We start from the raw sequence: 25,804 nt of genomic DNA, 5'->3' as shown, positions 1-25,804 counted from the left end.
ATCTGGTTTTATGCAGAGTTCCTTGATACACTTAGACTTGATAGTTGTGCCAGGAGCTAAGAATGGGTAAATTTGCATTCTTCTACATGCAGACCACCATTCGAACTAGCACCATTTGTTGAAAATGCTATCTTTTTACCACTGGGTCATTTTGACTCCTTTGTCAAAGATCAAGTGACCATAGGTATGTGGATTCATTTCTGGGTCTTCAATTCTGTTCTATTGATCTACATGTCTGTCTCTGTACCAATACCATTAAGTTTTTATCACTATTGCTCTATAGTATAGCTTGAGGTCAGGGATATTGATTCCTGGAGAAGTTCTTTTATTGTTCAGAATGGTTTTTGATATCTTGTTTTTTTTTCTGTTATTCTAGATAAATTTCAGACTTGCTCTTTCTATCTCTGTGAATAATTCAGTTGGAATTTTGATGGGGATTGGATTGAATCTATAGATGCTGTAGGTAAGAAGGCCATTTTTACTATGTTAATTCTGCTGATCCATGAGCGTAATAGACCTTTCCATCTTCTGAAGTCTTATTCACTTTCTTTCATCAGTAACTTGAATCAAGTTCTTGTCATGCAGATCTTTCACTTGCTTGGTTAGCGTCACAAGAAATTTCATATTACTTGTGACTATTGTATAAGGTGTCATTTCCGTATTGTCTTTCTCATCCCCTGTAACCTTTGAGTAGAGGAATACTACTGATTTGTTTGAGTTAATTTTTGTACCCAGTCATTTTGCTGAAGTTGTTTACCAGCTGTAGGAGTTCTCTGGAGGATTTTTGTTGAGTCACTTATGTTTACTTTCATATCATCTGCAAATAGTGATATCATGATTTCCTACTTTCCAATATATATATCTCTTTGATCTCATTTTGTTGTCTAATTGCTCTTACTAGAACTTCAAGTACTATATTGAATAAATATGGTTAGAGTGAGCAGCTTTTTCTTGTTCCTGATTTTAGTAGGATTGTTTCAAGTTTCTCTTCATTTAGTTTGATGTTGGCTATTGGCTTAGTGTATATTCCTTTTATTGTATTTAGGTATGGAATTCTTATTTTCTCCAATTTTTTTAGCATAAAGGGGTGATATATTTTGGGAAAGGTTTTTCAGCATCTAATGAGTTGATTATGTGGTTTTTTTTGTAGTTGAGTTTATTTATAGAGTGGATTAACTTGATGGATTTCTGAATATTAAACCATCCCTACATCCCTGTGATAAGTCTACTTGATCATGGTGAATGTTTATTCTAATGTGTTCTTGAATTCAGTTTATAAGAATTTTATTGAGTATTTTTGCATTAATATTCCTAAGGGAATTTGGTCTGAAGTTCTCTTTCTTTGTTGGGTCCATGAATGGCCTAGGTATTAGTGTAATTGTAGTTTCATAAAATGTATTATGTAGTGTTCCTTCTATTTCTATTTTATGAAATCCTTTGATAAGTATTGCTATTAGGTCTTCTTTGAAGGTCTGAGAGAATGTTGTGCCAAAACATGCTTTTCTGTGAACTTTTTGGTTGGGAGAATTTTAATGGCTGTTTCTATTTCCTTGGGGGTTATGCAACTGTTTAAAAGGCTTATCTGATCATGTTCCAACTTTGGTACTTGGTATCTGTCTAGAAAATCATCTATTTCATCTAGATTTTCCAGTTTTGCTGAATATAGGATTTTTTAATAAAATCTGATAATTTTTTTGCATTTCTTCAGTTTCTGTTGGTTTCTCTCCCTTTTCACTTCTGATTTTGTTAATTTGGATACACTCTCTGTGCCCTCTGGTTAATCTAGCTAAGGGATTATCTATCTTGTTGATTTTCTCAAAGGATCAGCCCCTCATTTTGTTGTTTCATTTTATAGCTCTCTTTGTTTCTACTTGGTTGATTTGAGCCCTGAGTTTGATTATTTCCTGCCATCTACTCCTCTTGGGTGTATTTACTACTTTTTTGTATAGAGCTTCAGATGTGCTGTTAAGCTGCTAGAGCTTGCTCTCTCCAATATCTTTATGGAAGCACCCAGAGCAATGAGTTTTCCTATTAGCACTCCTTTTATTGGGTCCCATATATTTGGGTATGCTGTGCCTTTGTTTTCATTAAACTCTAAAGAGTCTTTAATTCCTTTTTTTTTTACTATTTTATTTTTATTTTTACTTTTTATTTTTATTTTCAGTTCTCTTTATTTCTTCTCTGATCAAGTTATCCTTGAGTAGATAGTTGTTTAGCTTCCACGTTTCTGTAGGCTTCCTGTTATTTTCATTGTTATTGAAGTCCAGCCTTTGTCCTTGGTGATTTGATAGAATGATTGGGATTATTTCAATCTCCTTGTGTCTGTTGACGCCTGTTTTGTGTCTGATTATATGGTGAGTTTTGAAGAAGGTACTCTGCAGTGCTATGAAGTTATATTCTTTTTTTTTAGGATGAAATATTCTGTAGATATCCATCAAGGTCATTTGGTTCCTAATTCCTTTAGTTTCACTCTGCTTCTGTTTAGTTTCTGTTTCCATGATCTTTCCATTGGTGAGTGTGGAATGTTAAACTTTTCTACTATTATTGTGGAGTTTCAGTGTGTCCTTTGAGCTTAAGTAATGATTCTTTTATGTATGTGGCTGCCCTTGTTTTGGGGGCTTAGATGTTTAGAACTAAGAGTTTCTCTTGGTAGATTTTTCCTTTGATAAGTATATGGTGTCCCTCCCCATCTTTTTTTTTTAATAATTTTTGGTTGAAAGTTGATGTTATTGGATACTAGAATTGCTACTCCAGTTTGTTTCTTGGGACCATTTATTTGGAAAATTTTATCCAGCCTTTGACTTTGAGGTCATGTGTGCCTTTGTCACAGAGATGTGTTTTCTGTATGCAACAAAATGCTGGGTATTGTTTTCATATCCAGCCTGCTAATTATGTCTTTTTATTGGGGTTTGAGTCCACTGATGTTGAGAGATAATAAGGACCAATGTTGCTCACTCTTATTTTTGCTGTTAGAGGTAGTATTATGCTTGTCTGGTTCCCTTCTTTTGCGTTTTCATCAGAAAATTACTTTTTTGGTTTTTCTTGGGTTCCAGTTTTCCTTCCATTATCTTGAATTCTGGTTTTCTTTCTATGATCCTCTGTAGGACTATCTTGGTGGAAAGATATTGTTTAAATTTGCTTTTGTCATGAAATATTTTGGTTTCTCCCTCTGTGGCAATTCAGAGTTTTGCTGGATATAAGAGCCTGGGTTGACATTTTTGAGCTCTTAGGGTCTATATGATTTCTCCCCAGAATCTTCTGGATTTTATTGTCTCTTTTGAGAAGTCTCATGTAAATCTGATGGGTCTCCCTTTGTGTTACTTGTCATTTTTTCCTTACTACTTTCAGCATTCATTATTTATTCTGTGAACTTGGTGTTTTAATTATGTGACAGAAGGAATTTCTTTTCTGATCCCATCTGTTTGGTGTTCTGTAGGCTTCCTGTATGTTTATTGGCATCTTTTTTTTTAGGTTAGGGGAGTTTTCTTTTCTAATTTTATTTAAGATGCTAGCTGGCCCTTTGAATTGGGACCCTTCACTCTCTATTATACCTATTATTCTTAGGTTTGGCCTTTTCCTTATTCCCTGGATTTCTTGAATTTTTTGAGTAAGGAGGTTTTCTTTGATTGTTTGTTGCTTTTTCTTTCTTTCTTCCTTTCTTTCTTTCTTTCTTTCTTTCTTTTTTTTTTTGCTTTTTGTATTTTCTTTTTGTATTATTGTCTTCTAGGATATCTTCTATGCCCATGATTTGCTCTTCTCTCTTTTGTATTCTGTTGGTGATGCTTGCATTTGGGACTCTTCATATCTCTTTCTGTGATTTTTGATTTCCAGGGTTGTCTCCTTTTATGTTTTATTTAATGTTTCTATTTCCAGTTTTAGATACTGGAGAGTTTTGTTTTCCTGTATTTCTTTTTTTTTCTTTCTTTTTTTCGGAGCTGGAGACCGAACCCAGGGCCTTGCGTTTGCTAGGCAAGTGCTCTACCACTGAGCTAAATCCCCAACCCCTCCTGTATTTCTTTAAGAGCATCAACTGCTCTTCCAGAGGTCCTGAGTTCAATTCCCAGCAACCAGATGGTGGCTCACAATCATCTGTAATGAGATCTGATGCCCTCTTCTTATGTCTGAAACAAATAAAATAACTAAATAAATCTTTAAAACTTTTTAAAAATTAAGAAAGGAGAGATTTATTTGTTTCCTCTTTCAAGGCTTCTACTTGTTCACCTGTGTCCTCCTGTATTTCTTTAAGTGCGTTATTTATGACCTTAAATTCTTCTACCATATTCTTGAGATGGTACTTTAGGTCTGAATCTTGATTTTCATATTTAGAAAGGTATCCAAGACTTGGTATGGTGGAAGAACTGGGTTCTGATATTTCATGTCAAGTAGCACTGGTTTCTGTTTTTTATATTCTTGTGCTTGCCTCTTACCAACTATTTATCTCTAGTGGTAATTTCCCTTGCTGTCTCTGACTGAAGCGTGTCACTCCTGTGATCCTGGTTGTGTCATTATTCCTCAGAATCCAGCTGTTTCTATGATCCTGTGATTCTGGTATCCTGTGATCCTGAGATCCTCTGTATGTCAGAGCTCCTGATTCAAGCTGTCTCTGGAATCCTGAAATGCTAGTGTGACCCAGTTCCTGAGTTGCTGTTCAACAGAGCTCTTGGGAGTCAAGCTTTCTCAGGGTTGTGGCAGGAGTGAGTGGAGAGTCAGAGCCCTGTGTTTGCTCCAGGCACAGGTTCAACCTGGAAGGGACCCATGTTTCTGGCTGGGCAAGTGTTTATGTTTCCCTGGTTCCCATAGGGGTTCCAGTTACTCTGACTGTTCAGAAAGATGTGTGATCTCACTTGTGATCTTCAGTGTGTCAGAGCTCTTGTGCCTCGGGTGTGTCAGATCACCTGAGAGTAGAGCTTCCTCTTTGATCCTGTGATCTTTGAATTTCATAGCAACTGGGAGTCAGAATTACTCTGTGATCCTGGGCATGCTAAAGCACCTGGGGATTGAGCGTCCTCTGGTTACTGTAGCAGAGCCAGCACCCCAGGTCTGCCCTAGGTGCAGGTTCAAACCAGAAGGGACTTGTGCGTCTGACTGGGTAGGGGTTCCTTTTTCCCTGGATCCCAGGGGTCCCAATTTCTGTGGAAGTTTAGGGAGATGTTGTGGCCTCACCTGTGATCCTGGGCATTTCCAAGCACCTGGGAGTTGGGCTCCCTCTGTGTGTTGTAGGCATGTGTGCTGAGCCATTTTCCCATATTTCTACATATTTCAAACTCTTGAGGATATCTAAAACCTCCATAATAATAACATAATTTGCATATAATCTGTACATATTATTCCATAGTTTTTTTTTTCAAATTTGATATTGGCCAATCTGGCCTTGAACATCTCCCAATCTTCTCTTTAAAATTTCTGTATATCTTCATCCTGTATGTCTATAATCTTCACATTATATTTATGGTACACAGTACAATAAAAGTAGAATATAAGTTTTAACTGTGTTGTTTGGAAAATTTTACAAGCATTCCATATACTTTTAACTCTCTTTTCAAGGATGGATTAGGAACCTCAGATTTCATTTCAAAAGTATCTCTATGGATGCTCTATAATGTGTATGTAGACAAATACAGAGGGCTCTGTGATTTGTCATCTATTTATGTATTATAATGCATCAATCCATCATATATGTCTATAGCTTTTATGCTATTACTCTAGGTTAGTTAGATTATATTTAGTGTGGTAAATATCAAAAGTCAAAAATCTGTCAGTGATTTAATCAACAAATACTTTCTTTTCATATTAGATTTTCAGGAGTATGGGTTCACTGAATTCTTTCTTGTCTTGGAATTGCAAATAGGCATGTTCCTATACCAGAAACACAGAATTTTGTGAATGGTACCACTTACAGTTTGGTTCAGTTCACCAAGGATGTATCAAGTTCTTCCACAAACTCAGAATACAGAGATACAAATGCTTGAAGAACAATACAATTTCCTATGATTATTCAGAATTTTCATTGACATGGGAAATGCAAAGTATGTACATTGCTCCCCAAAGAAGCAAATAAATTATCAAGACACATAACCCTTCCCAGTTTTTTAATATTTAGAATCTCTGGCACTATGATCTCCAGGCATCAATCCTGCAAACTTGACTATGATTGTAAGAGAATGAAGAAAGGAAAACACAGGCAAATATACAATAATGATGAGATCAGATAGGGTCTGATATTCCAACAGAGAGTACCTACTATGGCCATGAACCGTGACCTTCACCTTCTTTATTCAGTACTACACAAAGAGAGGAATGAGTTAGAGAACAGGAAGCTTTTTCCAACTTAATGTCTGGTCCATAAGGAGACACAGGCTTGCCTATTTCCCATGAATGCAAGGTCTTCATTTTTGTCCTGGTTATGCCCATGTCAATAATATAAATCCATTCAGGACTTCACTTACTTGGGAATTCCACTAATTTGTACATTCTAGCCTCCCTGTAATTTTCTTGGCACCAGCACAGGTGGTAATCTCTTGATCCAGATATGTAAGAAGTAAAAGAAAATTGTGTTTTCTCTTTGTATACTCAGAACTTAGTCAATTGTTTTTATGGGAAAATAACATAATGTCAATAAATGTATTTATGTGAATAATCAAATAAAATAGAACAACCCTCCTTTGTACTCTGGGATGCTGAAATGCCTCTGGTCAGATAGGTAAACGAGGAAGCCAGCAGGTTCCTTCATATCTCTCTATGGAAAAACACTCTTGCTCTGTCAGGAAATTTATTCTTCTATCTGAAAGGAGACCTTACATAGGGCCTATCATGTGAACAACATTATTTAGCCCATATAGTAGTCATAATCATCTGGAGACATATGTTTTATGGTGGGTCGTGAATCATTTTATTTCCTTTCAGCTATCTTAGTAAAGGTGATTCTCTCAGAAAAAGTAATGAGGTTTTTATCAATTGAATATAAGTCACTGCCCAGGGCAGAAAAGTTAACATATAGCCCGGGGATATAGATCAGTGGTAGATGTCTTGCTTAGCATATATAATTCCCTGGATTCTTCCATTCATACCACACAAAACCTAACAGGAATGAGCATAGTTAGAACTTCCTGATACTAACATAATTTGAGAGAACACCGAATTCAAACAGTGTGTGACAAGATCTGTGATGCAAGCAGCCACATTATAACAAGAGTTGCACATCTATAAACACTTGAAATCTTAAAGCATGTAAAAATTCCATATAACATTACGTTTATGTCAAAAGACACTAATTGTTTTATAAAACATTTTTGACTACACTTTGGAGCTGTATAACACTCCAAACTCATTTTTTATTTTCTCACTATAAATAGCTAACAAGTCATAAATTTCTTACAAGTGCTATGATCTCCTTTAATTATGTCAACTCCTTTGATGTAGTTCAGCCTGTGATGTTGTTTGGCTCAGTGATTGAGTAGCACTTAATAATGTATCTAAAATCATGATATAGTTCACAGGTGGGATCTGTCTGTTATGTTCAATTATTTTGTTTTTATCTTTTTCTACAATGTTCTTATTTCTAAAATTTCTATTTATCATTACATATGTACTCTGCAAAATTCACCATGAGGCTTTTTCTTTAAAAATCCATTGTACCTTGCTACTATTACAGCATTCCTGAAGGAAGAGATGTGTGGATTTGATAAATATTTTCCCTGTCCTCAGCAACAATAGCTGAAAATGTTTAATTAGCTAAAAAAAAAATTGTTACATCATGAAGACTCTCAAAATGAAGACTTTGCTGCTTCTGATCACTGGTTATTATCCGAACAACAAATTCACTACAAAATCCACTGAACATCCAATGGCCACCTTATCTCCAAATACCGTAATTATGGACATCCATGCTATGGGACCATAGCACAGGAAAAGAGCACTGACAAAGTCCACAAAGCATAATACCCTCCTTTGAACATGGTAAATTTGTTAAATTTATACAGGTAGATTCCACATGGATTATAGGCTTATAATTATTTTTGTCTTTATACTTTAAATTACATGAAAATATAGCATTGTACAGTTAGAGCCTATTCTGGTAATTGTCACAATAGCAATATCGACTCCATAGAAAAGGCTTACCTACTGCTTTCCAAGTACCTAAAGGGATTCTGTTTTATTTTACTTTTCAATAAGCAATGGAGTGCAAGCTAAAGATCTATTTTCTCTGTTTTAAAGGAAAGAAGAGAGGACTCTCAATTTTTAAATAAAAATTTGAAGTACACATGATTGTTCCTACTATTAAGTTTAAAATGATATTTGATTAGAAATGTCCTATTCTTTAAATGTAATGGTTTTTAAACCTTTTGTTAGATGTAAAATTTGTTAGGTATAAAGTATCATGCTTCTGAACAGCATTAAATAATACAATTGCAACTTGACACTAATTTTATTAAATTGTCTTTTTCTATTCATTTGTAATATAATATTACATTAAACTCTGTTCATCAATTTGAACAACTAGCTGGAATGAAAGCTCTCTGGGAAAATTAAAACTACATTAATAAAATGAAAGTTCTGAAAATGTTTATAAAGAAGCATTAGAATGATTTTCAGTAATGCAACAATAGCAAAATGGGAAATTGCTAAATATTCAATATGTTTAATGAACTAGTAATAATATGACTAAAAACATCTGTTAAATATAGAAAAATTATCTACCTCACCAGTGGAGTCAAATAATAGAAAATTAATTATATAAACATAGTATTTTAAATATAGAGTATGCTAACTTTCACATCAGACTTCAGAATAATTTGCAAAACTCAACCGTCATAAATAGATGGTATAGTTGTATCTTTTTATATACATGAAATTTAAACATTCATAGGTTTTATCACACTACTTCAAAATGTAAAAATACCTTACATGTTAGGATATGCAGAAGTGTCCAACATAAATACTTAAATGTTTTAATGTTAATTGCTGTCAGAATATAAATATTGTATAATCTGTATATAATTTAATTATGTATTGAAATTATAATTAGTATTGTAGTATTTTATTGTTAAATAATTTGTTTAGGTAGGGACAAAGGGATTTATTTGGTTTATGAGTTATAATCAGGGATCAGGGATACTAAGGCAGGAACATAGAGAAAGGAGCTAAAGTAGAGACCATAGAAGAATGTTGTTTGTTAGATTGCTCCCCATGACTTGCTCACTTTGGTTGTTGTAGTTTTGTTTTTTTTTTAACCACCTTGGACCAACCACCCAGTGGTTATACCACCATTAGTGCTGAGCCCTGCCCTCCATAATTAAATTCAGAAAATGTTCAAAGATACTTTCATACAGGCAATCTTCTGGAGGCATCTTCTCAAATAATATCTCTTTTCTCAGAGACTACATGCATGGTATCTTCTCACTGCTAAATCGATATCAGCCAAATAGTACAGAACCCACAGACCTTAACAACTATAACAAGCAGAAAAGCCCAAGTGAGTATGTGTCAATCAAACTTAGAAGAAGCAAGAAAATAATCATGGGAGGGAAATGGATGGAGGGGCCTAGGTGAGAGAGCAGAGGGAAAAGGGGGAACAGGATCAGTTATTAGGAGGGCATACAGGAGAAAAGCCCAGAGGGTAGGAAAATGAATAGAAATTAACAGGCTGGGGTGAGGGGAGGGGGACTCTCTAGAAAGTACCAGAACCCAGAAAAGTGAGAGATTCTCAGGCTCAATGGGGGTGACATGAGCCAAAATGCCCAACACTGTGGAGAGGGAACTCAAAGAATATACCCCCAGTAGATAAACAGGGCCTCAAGAAGAGTGACAGGATTACTAACTCACAGTTAGGATTACTGACCCAGAATTTTTCCTGTCTAAATGAACTGCAGGGACAAATATGGAGAAGGAAACTGAAGGAAAGGCAGTCCAATGATTGGCCCAACTTGTGATCCATCTGATGGCAGGTCATCAAGGTCTGACACTGTTACTGATGTTACGATGTGCATCAGCCTGACATGGCTGTTCTCTGAGTGCCCCTAACAGGATCTGACTGAGACAGATGCAGATACTTATACCCAACCATTGAACTGAAGTCAGGGATCCCTATGGTTGAATAAGGGGAATGTGACTCCATAGGAAGACCAGTAGTCTCAACTATCCTGGATCCCAGAGACTGAACCACCAACCATGGGCATACACTGTCTGGCCAGGGCCCCTGGCATGTATGTTAGGAGAGGTCTGCCTGGTGTGGTCTCAGGGGGCGAAGATTTGTGTTGGAGAGACCTGAGAAATACTTTTTCCATCTACTTTTATTGAAAATCTTCCTTGATGTAAGAGTCTGAAATTGCATCCAATCTCATAGAGTTTGTAAAGTATCTATCTAGGCTTATTATTATTATTATTATTATTATTATTGTTGTTGTTGTTGTTGTTGTTGTTGTTGTTGTTTTAGAATCTTCTTGTGAAGTTAAGTGTTTCTCTAACAAATACATTCTCCCTCCAGAAGTTATTTGGACATTTTTCCTTGCAGATTTTGTTCTGTATTAAGTGGTTTAGTGTTCTGATTATTATGTGCTGAAAGGACTTTATTTTCTTGCCCTTTCTGTTTTTCTGTATGATTTTTGGACCTTGATAGGTTCCTCCTTTTTTTTTTTTTGTTGTTGTTCTTTTTTCGGAGCTGGGGACCGAACCCAGGGCCTTGTGCTTCCTAGGCAAGCGCTCTATCATTGAGCTAAATCCCCAACCTGGTTCCTCCTTTTTTTAAGAAAAATTTTATTCTAGTATTTTTCAGAGCTGGACAAAGAATTCTCAACAGAGGAATCTCAAATGTCTGAGAAGCACTGATACATAAACCACACAGAGACCCAACAAAGAGAACTTCAGGCCAATTTTACTTGTGAATATTGATTTAAAAACATGCTAAAATTCTTACAAGCTTTATCCAGGAACATATCAAAACCATCGTTCTCTATGATCCAGTAGTCTTCATCTCAGGGATGCAGAAGTGTTTCAATATACAAAAATCCATAAATATAATACACTATATGAAGAAACACAAGGAAAGTGGTCACGTGATCCACATGATCATCTCATTAAATGCTGAAAATGCCTTGACACAATACAACATCCCTTCTTGTTAAAAGTCTTGGAGAGATGACAAATTCAAGGCACACACCTAAACATAATAAAAGCAATATACAGCAAGTCCACAGAGAACATAAAATTAATTGGAGAGAAACTAGAAGTAATCCCATTAAAATCAGAGACAAGACAAGGCTGCCTGTTCTCTCCCAATCTATTCAATATAGGACTTGAAATTCTAGCTAGAGAAATTAGACAACAAAAGGCAATTAAGGGATACAAATTGGAAAAAAATCAACACATCACTATTTGTGGATGATTTTATTGTATTCATAAGCGACCCCCAAAATCCCATCACAGAACTTGTGCTGCTGATAAACAACTTCATTAAAGTTACTGGATATAAAATTAACTCAAGCAAATCAATAACCTTGCTCTATACAAATGAAGAATAGACTGAGAAAAAAAGTGCGAGAAACAACCCACTTCACAATAGCAACAAATAATATATTTGGTATAATGGTTATCAAGCAAATGAAATATATGTATGACAATAACTTCTAATCCCTGAAGAAAGAAAATAAAGAAGACCTCAGAAGATGGAAAGATCTCCTATGCTCATGGATCAGTAGTATTAACACATGAAAAGGTCCATATTACCAAAACCAATCTACAGATTCTGTGCAATACCCATCACAATTACAATACATTTTTTACAGAAATGGAAAGAACAATTCTCAATTTCATGTAGAAAAGCAAAAAATATTTTAGCAGGATAGCTAAAATAATCCTCAACAATAAAAGATATTCAAGAGGAATCACCATCCATGACCTCAAGGTGTATTACAATGGAAAGATAAAGATTTAATGGTAGTGGTACACAGACAGACAGATTGATCAATGGAGTGAAATCAAAGACACAGAAATAAACCTACACACCTATGGATGTTTGATCTTTGACAGAGAAGCCAAACCACAGAGTGAAAAAAGGAAGCATCTTCAATAACTGATGCTAGTCTAAATGGCATTCTGTATGTAGAAGAATGAAACCAGTCCATATTTGTTACCTTGGACAAACCTTAAGTCCTTATGGATCAAGAACCTCAACATAAAACCAGATACAGTGAATCTAATAGAATAAAAACTGGGAAAGAGTCTTTAATTCATTGGCGCAGGGAAAAATTTCCTGAACAGAACATCAATCTCTCAGAATCTAAGACCAACAAGTGATAAATGGGACTTAATGAAACTAAAAAGATTATGTAAGGCAGTGGATACCATCAATGGGACAAATCATCAATCTACAGTTTGGGAAAAAATATACTTACAATCCCTAAATCCTATGGAGGACTAATATCCAAGATACATAATAAACTTAAGAAGATAGACTCCAGAAAACCAAGTGACACAATTAAGAAATGGGCTACAGAGCTAAACAGAGAATTTACAATAGAGGAACTATGAATGGCTGAGAAGCACTTAAAGAAATGTCCAAATTCCTTAGTCATCAGTGAAATACAAATTAAAACAAATCAGAATGGGTAAGAGCACACACTTAAGGAAAAGAACATGCTGGTGAAGATGTGTAGAAAGAAAAACACTACTCCATTGCTTGTGGAATTGCAAACTGGTACAACCACTCTGGAAATCAATAATGCCAGTATCTCAGAAAATTGGAATACTTCTACCTGAAGACTCAGCTATGTCACTCCTGTGAATATACCCAAAGAAGCTACACCAAACCACAATGACACGTGGTCTGCTATGTTCATAGCATCTGTATTTGTAAGAGCCAGAAGTTGGAAACCACCCAGATGTCCCTCAATTGAACAATCGATAGAGAAAACGTGGTTCATTTATACAATTGCATACTAGTCACCTATTAAAAACAAGGACATCAATGAATTTTAAAAGCAGATGAATGACACTATAAAATATCCTGAATGAAGCAACTGAGTTCCAAAAGGATATGCATGGTATGTACTCACTGATAAGTGGAAATTAGTCAAATATTCAGAATACACATGATACAATTCACAGGTTATAGTAAGCTTAGCAAGAAGGCAAGGCACAAGTGTGGATACCTCAAACCTACCAATAAGGGAGAACAAAATAATCACAGGAGGCAGATGGATGGAGGAAGGGAGGGGAAGAGGGTAGGGCAGGGTCAGGTATGGGAGGAAACAGGAGAGAAGCCCAGAGGGCCACGAGAATGAATCAATATATACAGCAGTGTGGAGTGCAGGTAGGGAAACCATAGAAAGTCCCAGAGACCTGAGAGTTGAGAAGCTCCCAGGATTCAATGGGCATGGCATTAGCCAAAATGCCCAAAGATGGGGAAATAGAACTTGAAGAGTTCTCTAGGAGAGAGGCATGACCCCTAGTTGAGGCATGGGGCTTCCCACCCACATTTGAATTTTTGGACCCAGAATTGTTTCTGTCTAAAGGAAATGGAGGGACAAAAATGAATATGAGAATGAACAAAAGACCATCCAGTAACTGGCCTAACATGGGCTACATCTCATGTGCTCATATCAACCCTCGACACTATTACTCATGTCATAGTGTGCTTGCAGGTAGAAACCTGACATGGTTGTCCTTTGAGAAGCTCTACCAGCAGCTGACTGAGACGAATTCACATACATATTTTCAACCATTGCATTGAGGTTGGGAACCCTATGGAAATGTTACGGAAAGAACTGAAGGATCCTAGAACACCATAAGAAAAACTACAGTGTCAACTAACCCAGACACCTAAGAGCTCTCAGAGAGTAAGCCACCAACCAAGGAGCATGCTGGACTGGTCCGTAGCCCTAGGAACATATACAGGAGAGTCTTGTCTGGACTCGGTGGGAGAGGATGTGCTTAAAAAACTGGAAACTTGATATTCTAGGGAAGAGGGATGCTGGTAGGCATGTGGTGGGTGTGGTATGCAGGTGGGGGAGCACCCCCCAGAAGCAGGATGAGGAAGGATGAGGTCTTTGGGAAGGTAGTATCAGGAAGGGGGCAACTTATGGAATATGAATAAAGTAATTAAAATAAATAATAAAAATAATATTTAATGCTTTAATAAAAATAGTATTTTATGTGCTTTTGAGTTAGGTTTCCTTATCTTCCTCTGGTTATTACTCGTAGGTTTGAACTTTTCATAGTTTTCCACATATCCTGAATACTTTTAGTCAAAAGATCTTAGATTTGATTTTTTTAGTCTTGCCCTCAACGTGTGAGGTTCTCTGTTCTATTTCCTATATTCTATACACAAGTCTTTGCCTGAGGTCATGATCAAAGTCTTAAATTGTTCATTTTCAGATTTTTCTTGGTTTAGGTTTTCTTTATTGTTTATATTTCCTATATAGTCTTGACTTTCTTTTTTTATTTCATTCCAATGTTTGGGATTCCATTGTTCTCATCAGTGGATTCATGCATGTACTTTTTTTTTGACCTTTATAAATAATGGCATTATTTATTTTTTTTATCTTTATTAACTTGAATATTTCTCTTTACATTTTGATTGTCATTCCCTTTGCCGGTTTCCGGGTCAACATTCCCCTCACCCCTCCCCTCCCCTTCTATATAGGTGTTCCTCTCCCCATCCTCCCCACATTACCGCCCGCCCCCCAACAATAACGTTCACTGGGGGGGTCAGTCTTGGCAGGACCAAGGGCTTCCCCTTCCACTGGTGCCCTTACTAGGCTATTCGTTGCTACCTATGCAGTTGGAGCCCAGAGTCAGTCCATGTATAGTCTTTGGGTAGTGGCTTAGTCCCTGGAAGCTCTGGTTGCTTGGCATTGTTGTTCATATGGGGTCTCGAGCCCCTTCAAGCTCTTCCAGTCCTTTCTCTGATTCCCATTCTCAGTTCAGTGGTCTGCTGCTGGCATTCGCCTCTGTATTTGCTGTATTCTGGCTGTGCCTCTCAGAAGAGATCTACATCCGGTTCCTGTCAGCCTGCACTTCTTTGCTTCATCCATCTTATCTAATTGGGTCGCTGTATATGTATGAGCCACATGAGAGGCAGACTCTGAATGGGTGTTCCTTCTGCCTCTGTTTTAAACTTTGCCTCCTTATTCCCTGCCAAAGGTATTCTTGTTCCCCTTTTAAAGAAGGAGTGAAGCATTCGCATTTTGATCATCCCTCTTGAGTTCCATGTGTTCTGTGCATCTAGGGCAATTCAAGCATTTTGGCTAATAGCAACTTATCAATGAGTGCATACCATGTGTGTTTTTCTGTGATTGGGTTACCTCACTCAGAACGATATTTTCCAGTTCTGTCCATTTGCCTATGAATTTCATAAAGTCATTGTTTTTGATAGCTGAGTAATATTCCATTGTGTAGATGTACCACATTTTCTGTATCCATTCCTCTGTTGAAGGGCATCTGGGTTCTTTCCAATTTCTGGCTATTATAAATAAGGCTGCTATGAACATAGTAGAGCATGTGTCTTTGTTATATGTTGGGGCATCTTTTGGGTATATACCCAAGAGAGGTATAGCTGGATCCTCAGGCAGTTCAATGTCCAATTTTCTGAGGAACCTCCAGACTGATTTCCAGAATGGTTATATCATTCTGCAATCTCACCAACAATGGAGGAGTGTTCCTCTTTCTCCACATCCTCGCCAGCATTTGCTGTCACCTGAGTTTTTGATCTTAGCCATTCTCACTAGTGTGAGGTGAAATCTCAGTGTTGATTTGATTTTCATTTCCCTTATGACTAAAGATGTTGAACATTTCTTTAGGTGTTTCTCAACTATTCGTCATGCATATACTTTTTAAGGTTTTTAAAAACAGTCATAGTAGTTATTTTGAAATCCTTGTTCTTTATGCTCTAGCTATGTTGCATTTCTCCTGGCCTAGTGCAGTAGGGTTCCTGCATTCGGGTAGAGAAATGTCCTGTTTGTTAATGTTTGTTTTACATTGGCATCTATGAACCTGATTTTCAGATTATTATTATTTTAGGTGTTGATATACAATCTTTTCTTTGTAAGTTGATCTTCCAGTCCTTAGTTTCTGCTGTTTTCTCTAAGTCATAAGACAATATTGGTATGGGTTAGTTGTTAGGGAGTTCTGATTTTCTGCCAGTTTTGGCAACTGGAGCTCTTGGGTAGAACACATGTCTATGCACTGGGAGATGGCAAGCAGGAATCAGCATGGCATAAAAGTAGTGGCAGGCAGGACATGTTGCAAAGGTCCATAGGAAGGAGGAAATCTGGGTTTGACAGAAGAATCTGGAGATCCCACTAGGAATGGTGGGTGAAAGGGAAGACAGACCCCTCCAGCTTGACTGCTACAGGACTGGAAATGAGCCTTCAGAATTGGAAATGGGGAATATACAGAAAAGAGAGTGAAGATCACATCCCTGATTCCCTGGCCCTCATGCCTAACCTTTCCAGGAAGAGACTGCCTTGGCTATTGTCGGATAAGACAAAAGTAAAATTTTGGAAAGAAGGATATAGAAGAGGACTTTCTCTGTTCTCTGTGAGTGAAGGCAGAGAGAAATTGATGTGCTTTTGTTTTTAACCTTTTTTTCTATTGATGGTGAACTTACTGATATTTACATACTAACCTTGAATTACCAACTGTGAACAGAAACATTATTTAGTATTCCATATCATTTATTATTTCAATAGATAGTATTTTAATAAGATTTTTGTTTAAATCACAGAATATGTTGGCTTAACTTTCTCACAATATCTATGCATGCTTTTGACATTGACCAAATTTTGGCATCATACAACTAGTTAAGAAGTATTTCTTGTGCCTTGATTTTTCTGGAAAATATGCAAAATTATGTTTTTTCATGAATTTGTTATAAATTTACTACCAATACTTCATAGACTAGTGTACTTACTTAAGTTTTATTAAGAACTCACTGAATTACAATACCAATGAAGGACTAGCAAGAACGAAGTTGAATGTATAACAGTCCTGAGCTGCCAAAGGTTAGCAGATGCAATTAAAGCACCAGTTCAGCAAATGACAGTCACAACGTATACCCGGTTGTGATTATGCAGTGTAATGATAGAAGCAAAAAGCTTTTAGCCAGCAGACTGTTTCTATGCTTTTAGATTCTGTTTCTTCTGGTTGTAAAAATTCCAGTAGATCATCCCAGATATTAGGTATTTCTTTCATTTAAGTAAAATTTGTAGGCCTGAAGTTGTCAAAAGTGTTCCTTCATTGAAATTGTCAACCCATTATAAGACTAGGACTAAGTGGCTCCTGGCTTTTAAATGGTTTTTATTGCTTTTTGTCTTCTCCTCCGTGTTGTACTGGCAAATTATAATTTAAGTGCAATAATAATTGTATTGATTTTTAAAATAAATACCAGTTGGATAATGCAGATTGGTACAGTTGTTCAGATCACATAGCCTTTTAATAATTTTTAATTGACATAATTATTAGCAGTAGGAAAATATCCAGTTTCCAAATAAAATATTATTATTCTATCTACTTGGCCACCCCAGTCATTTTTATTCTTATATTTTTTAAATCATCTCAGTTTATAAATGTTTGGAATTCTGAGCTCTTTTGGAATTACTTACCTCTTTATAGGTTGATGTCTCCCTGATCAGTAACAATCTTTCATAACCAGATCTCTGAGTTAAATCACTGTATAGCTAAGCCTGTTATCTTCTCTGATGAAAAGGCGGCTTATGTTTTCCCATCAATTTTTAGCTCATTTAAGACTATACATATTATGTAAGCTTATTGCAGAAATTACATAATTAGATGTAGCTTTCAAACTGGATAACTTTTATACTTATACCTTTGAAGATTGACAATTCATTTTATAATGAATATTTATATAATATAAATACTATCTACTTCTCCCTTTTTATTCTGCTTTTTCTTCTAACTTCCGAGAGTTTGTGATTTCTCATTTATCTTCTCTTAATATCCATTGTCCTTTGAAATCTGTTGGTATACCATAATATTTAAAATAAAATATATCTAAGTTACAGAATACTCATGATACAACACATAGACCATATGAAGCTTAATAAGAAGGGAGGTTCAAGTGTAGTTACTTCAGTTCCACTTAAAAGGGGGAAAATAATCAATGGAGGTAGAGGGAAAAAGGGACATGGGTGGGAGAGGGGAGTAGGAGTGGCAGGGAAAGGGGGGCAGGAACAGGTATCTGGGGAGGCAGGAGAAAATCAAAATATGCAGCAGGGGGTGATTGGGGCAGGAACCTCTAGAAAGTCCCAGAAACCTTGGATGTGAGAGCTTCAAGCAGTATTACAGAACAACAGTGATAAAACTATATGGCATTAGTACAGAGACAGGCAGATCAGTGGAATAGAATTGAAGAACCAGAAATGAAGCCACTCACCTATGGTCACTTGGTCTTTGACAAAGGAGATACAACCTTCCAATAGAAAAAAGATAGCATTTTCAACAAATGCTACTAATTCACCTGGAGGTCAGCATGGAGAAGAATGTAAATTGATCCATTCACTCCTATCACCCTTTACAAAGCTTAAGTCCAAGTGGATCAAGGACCTCCACATCAAACCAGATACACTCAAACTAATAGAAAAAAGAGTGAGAAAGAGTCTCAAACACATGGGTACTGGGAAAAATTCCCTCAACAAAACATCAATGGCTTATGCTCTAAGATCAAGAATTGACAAATGGGACCTGATAGAACTGCAATGATTCTGTAAGGCAAAGGACACTGTTATTAGGACAAAACAGCAACCAACAGATTGGCAAATGATCTTTACCAATCCTATATCTGATAAAGGGCTAATATCCAAAATATACAAAGAACACAAGAAGTTAGAGAGCCAAATAACCCTATTAAAAATATGGGCTTCAGAGCTAAACAGAATTCTCAGCTGACGAGTGGTGAATGGCTGAAAGCACCTAAAGAAATGTCCAACATCCTTAATATTCAGGGATATGCAAATCAAAACAACCCTGAGATTCTACCTCACACCAGTCACAATGGCTAAGATAAAAAATTCAGGTGACAGCAGATGCTGGCAAGGATGTGGAGAAAGAGGAACACTCTTCCCTTGTTAATGGGATTGCAAACTGGTACAACCACTGAAAATCAGTCTGGAGGTTCCTCAGAAAATTGGACATTCCACTACCTGAGGACTCAGCTATACCTCTCCTAGGCGTATACCCAAAAGACGCTTCAACACACAACAAAGACACATGTTCCACTATGCTCATGGCAGCCTTATTTATAATAGCCAGAAGCTGAAAAGAACCCAGATGCCCTTCAACAGAGGAACAAATGCATTGAACTAGAATATATCATCCTGAGTAAGATAACCCAATCACAGAAAAACACACAGGGTATGCACTCTCTGATAAGTGTATATTAGTCCAAAAGCTCAAATTACCCAAAATGCAATTCACAGACCACATGAAGTTCAAGAAGGATGACCAAAATGTGAATGCTTCACTCCTTCTTAAATGGGCAAACAAAAATATCCATAAGAGGGGAAATGGAGGCAAAGTTTAGAGCCGAGACTGAAGGAACTGAAGAAACAGCCATTCAGAGCCTGCCCTACATGGGAGATATATATCCACCAAAACTAGATAAGCTAAGAAGTGATGAAGCTAAGAAGTGAATGCTGACAGGAACTGGGTATAGATCTCTCCTGAGAGATGCAGCCAGAACATGTCAAATACAGAGGAGAATGCTAGCAACAGTCACTGAATGGAGAACAAGACCGCGTTGGAGGAAGTAGAGAAAGGACTCAAAGATCTGAAGGGGCTTGCAACACCATAACAACAATGCCAACCAACCAGAACTTCCAGGGACTAAACCACTACCCAAAGTCTATATATACCTGGACTTACCCATGGCTCCAACTGCCTATGTAGCAGAGGATGGCCTTGCTGGGCACCAATAGAAGAAGTCCTTGGTCCTGCTAAGGTTGGACCCCCCAGTGTAGGGGATTGTTGGGGGGAGAGCTGGATGGGGAGGGGAACACCCTTATAGAAATAGGGAAGGGGCAGGGGATAGGGGGCTTATGGACAGGAAACTGGGAAAGGGAATAACATTTGAAATGTAAATAAATATCCAATAAAAACAACAACTGCAAAAAAGAGAGGCTCACAGGACTCAATGCAGATGACAGCTGAAATGTTGAACAGTGGAAAATGGAACCTGAAGAGATCACCGCCAGTAGATAGTTATGGACTCCAAGGTGAGGCACGGAGTCAACTTTCCCATCTTCAAAAATTTGAACCCAGAATTGTGCCTGACTGAAGGAAATGCAGGGACAAAAATCTAGCAGAGACTGAAAGAAAGACCATCTAGTGACTGGTTGCACTTGGAATCCATCCCATGCTCAGGCACCAAACACTGACACCAATGCCATATTGTGCTTGCAGACAGGAGTCTGGCATGGCTGTCCTATGAGAGCCTTTATCAACAGCTGACTGAGACAAGTGTACATACTTAAAACCAACATTAGAATGATATCTGGGTCTCCTATGGCAGTGTTAGGGGAAGGACTAAAGGAGCTTAAGACAATTGCTACCCCATAGAGAAATCAACAGGGTCAGCTAAACCAGACCCCACAGAGCTCCCAGGTACTAAGCCACCAACCAAAGGGCATACATGGGCTGGTCCATGGCCCCCTGACCTCAGTGGGGGATGATATACCTAATCCTATTAAAACTTGATACCCCAGGGAAGTGTGATGCTGGCAGAGATCAGGTATGTGTGGGTGGTTACATGGGTAGGCACCCTATCAGAAGCAAAAGGAAGGTGAGTGGTATGAAGAACTTGGGGAGTGGGCAATATTTTGAATGTAAATAAGTAAAATAATTTAATAAAAATAAATAAAATAAAATATATCTCTGATGGTTAGATTTTGTTGTAAACTTCACTCAATTCATGATTATCTAGGAAACATCTTTGGGTATGTCTATGAGTGCTTCCAGAGAGGCTTAACTCAGAGGATAAAGCCCTACTCAGACCGTGTACAGTACCTTCCTACTGGAAGCCCAGATGTAATGATGTATGAATTTAAGGCAGTTCCTGCCTGCTTCATTATGTCCAGAGCAAGTACACTTCCTGCCACTGTAACCATCCTCCACTGACCTCAGACCCAGCTTCTCTGACATGCCAATACAGAATCAGTAGCAGAGACTCACCCGGGAACTTCCAGGTTTTCAGCACAAGGTTGTAAATGTTGAGATATCTACTTTAAGTAGACTGAGTAGCTACCATTGTGTGGCCTCAGCAGCATTTTGGAACTTAAATACTAGTAGGAACCTCAGTGTTTGAAATTGTGCACTTCGGGCAGATTTCTTAACAGTCTGATGTTTTGGTTTAATGAGAAGCCTTACACCACCACATGGATAGAACCATTCTGTGGACTGCTACGGTAGCAAAACTCATGAAAAGGGTTGAGTGAGAATTCTACACTGCTCCTTGTCTGAAAATGTAATGTGACAAGTGTCCTCTTTATCCTGAGGTCATGACTTTCTCACCCTGATGGACTGTGAGCCAAATAAACCCTTTCTTCCTTAAATTCATTTTTGTGATGTCTTTTGCTATAACAAAGCAAGTTACTAACACACCCATTAACAAAATAACAAGCATTAATCTATTCTGAAATAGTATTATACCACATGCAATACAGGCTGTTTTCACCAGAATGTTATAATTTGTTACTCCAATACTTGTAACCCTGCTGCTTCTGCTTCTCTTGCACATATTCTATAATAACTCAATATGCTAGAACCTCTGTTACTTTAAAAAAAGTGGCTTCATTTCCATATTATGAGAAAAAAGTAAATTATTTTACTTTACTCTCTAGTCTGAATTCTCTGATGTACTTTTTAATTACAGTTTCTAAGCTACATCACTTTATATCTGCTTGAATAATTTTGATTAACTTTTTTGTGGAACAGATTTGCTAAACAGTAATTCTGTTTTTGTTTCTGAAAGATAATTCCTTCGCAAATCTTTAAGATAATTTTGCTAGGTTAAAAGTTCTACGATGATTTTTAAAAATACTTTAAATATTTGTACTTATTTGCCTTTTTATTAAATAGCTTCAGATGAGGATATGCAATGTTGATATTCTCTCCTGTATATTTAAAGTGTTTGAGCATCATCATTTAGCTTTGTTCCACCTTTGCTTTCCCTTTATCTGGAAGATATGCCATACATTTATTTCATAGCTGTGATATGTCAATCCATCATGGTGGTGGTCAAGCGCCTCACATCACAAATAGAGCAAGATACAGAGAGTACTGGAGTCTTCATGGTCTGGCCCTAGTGGCCTATAGCTTCCAAATAGGCCTTATACAGTGAAGATTCACAACCTTCCAAACAGCAACACCAAACAGTGACCAAGTGTTTAAACCTGTGGTGGGACAAGACCATTGAGAATTTATATCATCACAGAAGTTGCTATGCCTGGGTATGTTTCTTCTGTTTTCTTTGTTTAGCTTTCTTAAAGTTCAGTATTTATTCTGCTTGGTAGTCTCAGAGCTTTCTGAGCCTATTCTTTGATTTGTGAACTTCAAATATTGCTCTTTTCTCCTCTATTTCTGACATTTTGTTTGTACTTATATCATGAAAAATGAAGTGCACTAACTCACACACAGTCTTGGATACAATTTCCCTGACAAACTCAGCTCTGTACAGAGTGTATGAAGACTCTATGGTGTTCAGTTTATTTAATGATGTTGTAAGAATTCAAATCATAGCCTATGGAATCATAGAGCAACTTTTCCTTCCTTGCCTCAGGATACCATCTGCTGAGTATAGTTCTTGTCAACCAACCTAGCTATCAATTTACTTTGATCATATTAATTATTCCATATTTAAATGAAATTTTAAAATAAGATCAGAGTTCAATAAGTTTTCTAAATATCTATTTATTTACAGAATCCCAAATTAATAGTCATGAAACCATAAAATCTTGTGTTCACTCAGAATTATGAGCTTTAAATTATTTATGATTTGTAATTAATACAACCCCTGCTTTCTATATTCCAGATGAGGAGCCATATAGTTCATGTAAGTAAAGTAAATCTTTAACTAGATGAGGATATTTTACTAGCCTCTGGGAAGTAATTTTGTTCCAAAATAACTTTTCTAAAACTGATATGTGAAATCACATTTACAAGAGATCAATCTTTAAACCCAATGAGAAATAAAGCTTCAAATATCTCCTTGGAGATGTAATATGCTGGGTTCAGTACTCCTAGGGCAAAATTAAATAACAAGTACTTTGAAGGCAATAAGAATCTGAAAAAGAAATGTAATGGATCAGATAAACTGCATTATATATATATAATATATTATATATATATATATATATATATAAAATTTGAAAAAGGGACAAATGAGACTCAGCTCTCATTGAAAAATATAAAGGACAATATCTCACAGATAGAAAAAAACATAATAATAGCTGAGAGATAGAGTTTTAAACTAATTTGAAATTCAGCAACAGGATCTGACTCAGGAAGATAGACGGTTAAAACTGCAGGAGGACTGGCGCAGACTCGCTGACCCTCCGGATGTCACCGGACACGAGTTAATGAGTGACGGGTTCTGTTCTGCCCCTGTGATGTTTGTTCAAACCCCCATTGTGCCCTACAGATAATGTTCCAGCCATTGTGTCCTGCAGATAGTATTCCAGGAAACCGGGTCTGAAGCCTAACCAGATGTGTATTAGATGCAGACGCTTTGTCAACTCTGACAAACATTTACCCTAAAGGACAGGAATCAAGATCTGTTCTCAGGAGAATGAGGGCTTGACTTTTCCCCTGATTTAAACCCTAGAGTCTTAAGAACAATCCTGTGACTTTGAGAGTTTCCCCTTGTGACATTTTTGGTATTTCCTTTTGACATCCCCTCATCTCCTGGGGCCTGTGACTTCTTCCTTTAAATAGCCCTTCTCCCAGCCACTCAGGATCGACACCTCTGTCTCTTGTGTGGGATACATGTCGGTCCAGAGCTCCGTAATAATTCTCGCCTCTGCTTATTACATCAAGATTGGTCTCTCATGTGTCTGGGGTCCTCGACTTCCTGAGACTTGAGTGAGGGTCTCCCTTTGGGGATCTTTCAATAGCCAGCCACTAATTGCCTACAGGAAAACCACTGACTTCATTCTTACAACAACGTAATAATTATTTCATTACCACAATATAAAGAGATACAAATGGATAGTGATCCACCTGATATCATAGAGATGCAGAAGCAGACAGGTAACTAAAGTAAAACTATGTGAGAAGCTTATGTTTTATCTAAAAATTGGTCCATAAGCTACAAAACCAAGAGTATAATAAAATTTGTTCTTAATTTCTTAAACACTTAAATTATGAGGCTAGATTTGAATTTATAATTTGAATTATAAATTCCTTATCAGAAAGTCTTATTTAAAGATGATAAATTGAGGACATAACTTTTGGTTCCTTCTTCTTCAACATTTTAAAATAATATAGATATTGGAATGCTAGAAATTGTTTAGTAGATTGAACTCATTGAAGCTCAGATATATACAAATGACATTTTCATGAGCAACATTTATACATTGTTAAATATTTTAATGAAGATTTCATGAGTCAATTTTATTACAGACTGTCTTTCAACCTAATAACAATAGTACAAAATAGATAAATTATCACTAAAAACATATAATAATACCTTAAACAAATGTTTCTGAGAAAATGGACATTGGCAAACAAAGAAATACCTTCACTGATAAAAAATAAACAAAAACAAGGAAGTTTCCTTTAAACATCCTGGTTTGACCATTCATGTACCTGGTATGACCCTACTATGCTATGGAACTGAGATGGACAGGTGCCTGAAGCTCCTTGGTGAGTCTGTATAGTATAATAAATAATATCTGAATCAATCTAAAATATATAAGGATTGAGAGCTTTCAAGGAAGATACACAGCATAGGCTTCTGGACCTCACATGAACACAACCATTCTAACAAGTACAGGTGTACCATAAATACATACTACACCACATATAACATACTACGCATAACACAAACTCACAAATTTAAAACTTAAAGCAGAAATAACAGAAGTTAACAGATTCAACTATTGTAAGTTAAATTCTTTAGTTTGTCAGATAGGAAAAATGTATAAAGTATGGCCATAAAGTTAACATATGAAGGAAGAGATTTTTTTTTTATAATGAAGCAAGGCAAATTCATCAATGCTTCAGGGTAAAAATGATTTGATCATATGATACATGAACTTTATGTCAACCTAATTGCACAAATTCAACCTCTTTGAAATGGATTCAGTATAAGGGAATGGAAAAAATAACCCTAGAATAGCTCTAGAAGTAAACATGTGAAGCTAATATCTATGACCTCAATTTTATATAAAGAATAAAAGAAAAAAATAACCTGGACAGTAAATTTATAAATTGGATTTTTAAAAATTTAAAGTTAATAAAATAGAAGAAATGTGATACACAGTAGAAAAATCATTTGCAAAGTACATATCTAACAAAGAATTTTTAGCTAAAATATGTGTAAAATGTAATTTTTTTCTCCATATGTAATTGTCATCTCAGAGGCTGACTGCTAAATATGCTTAACCTTTCTATCTCTTTCCAAACTGTCTGTTTGGTTCAACCCAACTCTTCTGGCTCAAACTTATATTTAAGCTGATGGTTTCGATCTGGTTTCTTTCAGCTGCGCACTGAAGTGCTCTGCTTGGCCTCAAACTAACTCTGTCTTCATCCTTTGGTTGCTTCTCATTCTCTGGCTTATTCTTCCTCTGCTGTCCTG

The 25,804-nt window shown here is 36.6% G+C and overlaps 1 long non-coding RNA gene across 5 annotated transcripts in view; it reads left to right on the top strand.

Annotated features, from left to right (window-relative positions):
- Positions 1-18,133, top strand: part of LOC108350038 (uncharacterized) — a 118,702-nt gene extending 100,569 nt beyond the window's left edge. For 4 of the 5 annotated variants that reach the window (XR_010064314.1, XR_010064312.1, XR_010064313.1 and 1 more), the window contains 3 exons: positions 7,652-7,956; positions 9,375-9,472; positions 9,870-18,133. This is a non-coding gene — a long non-coding RNA (uncharacterized LOC108350038). The remainder of the gene's footprint in view (positions 1-7,651; positions 7,957-9,374; positions 9,473-9,869) is intronic. The other variant, XR_005501014.2, reaches the window with a different exon arrangement.
- The last annotated feature ends 7,671 nt before the right edge of the window (positions 18,134-25,804 follow it).

This window comes from Rattus norvegicus, chromosome 2 (assembly GCF_036323735.1).
Source record: "Rattus norvegicus strain BN/NHsdMcwi chromosome 2, GRCr8, whole genome shotgun sequence".
NCBI classification, from domain to species: domain Eukaryota; kingdom Metazoa; phylum Chordata; class Mammalia; order Rodentia; family Muridae; genus Rattus; species Rattus norvegicus.
Note: the sequence above shows the minus strand (reverse complement) of the source record. Positions and strands in the feature narration are given on the sequence as shown.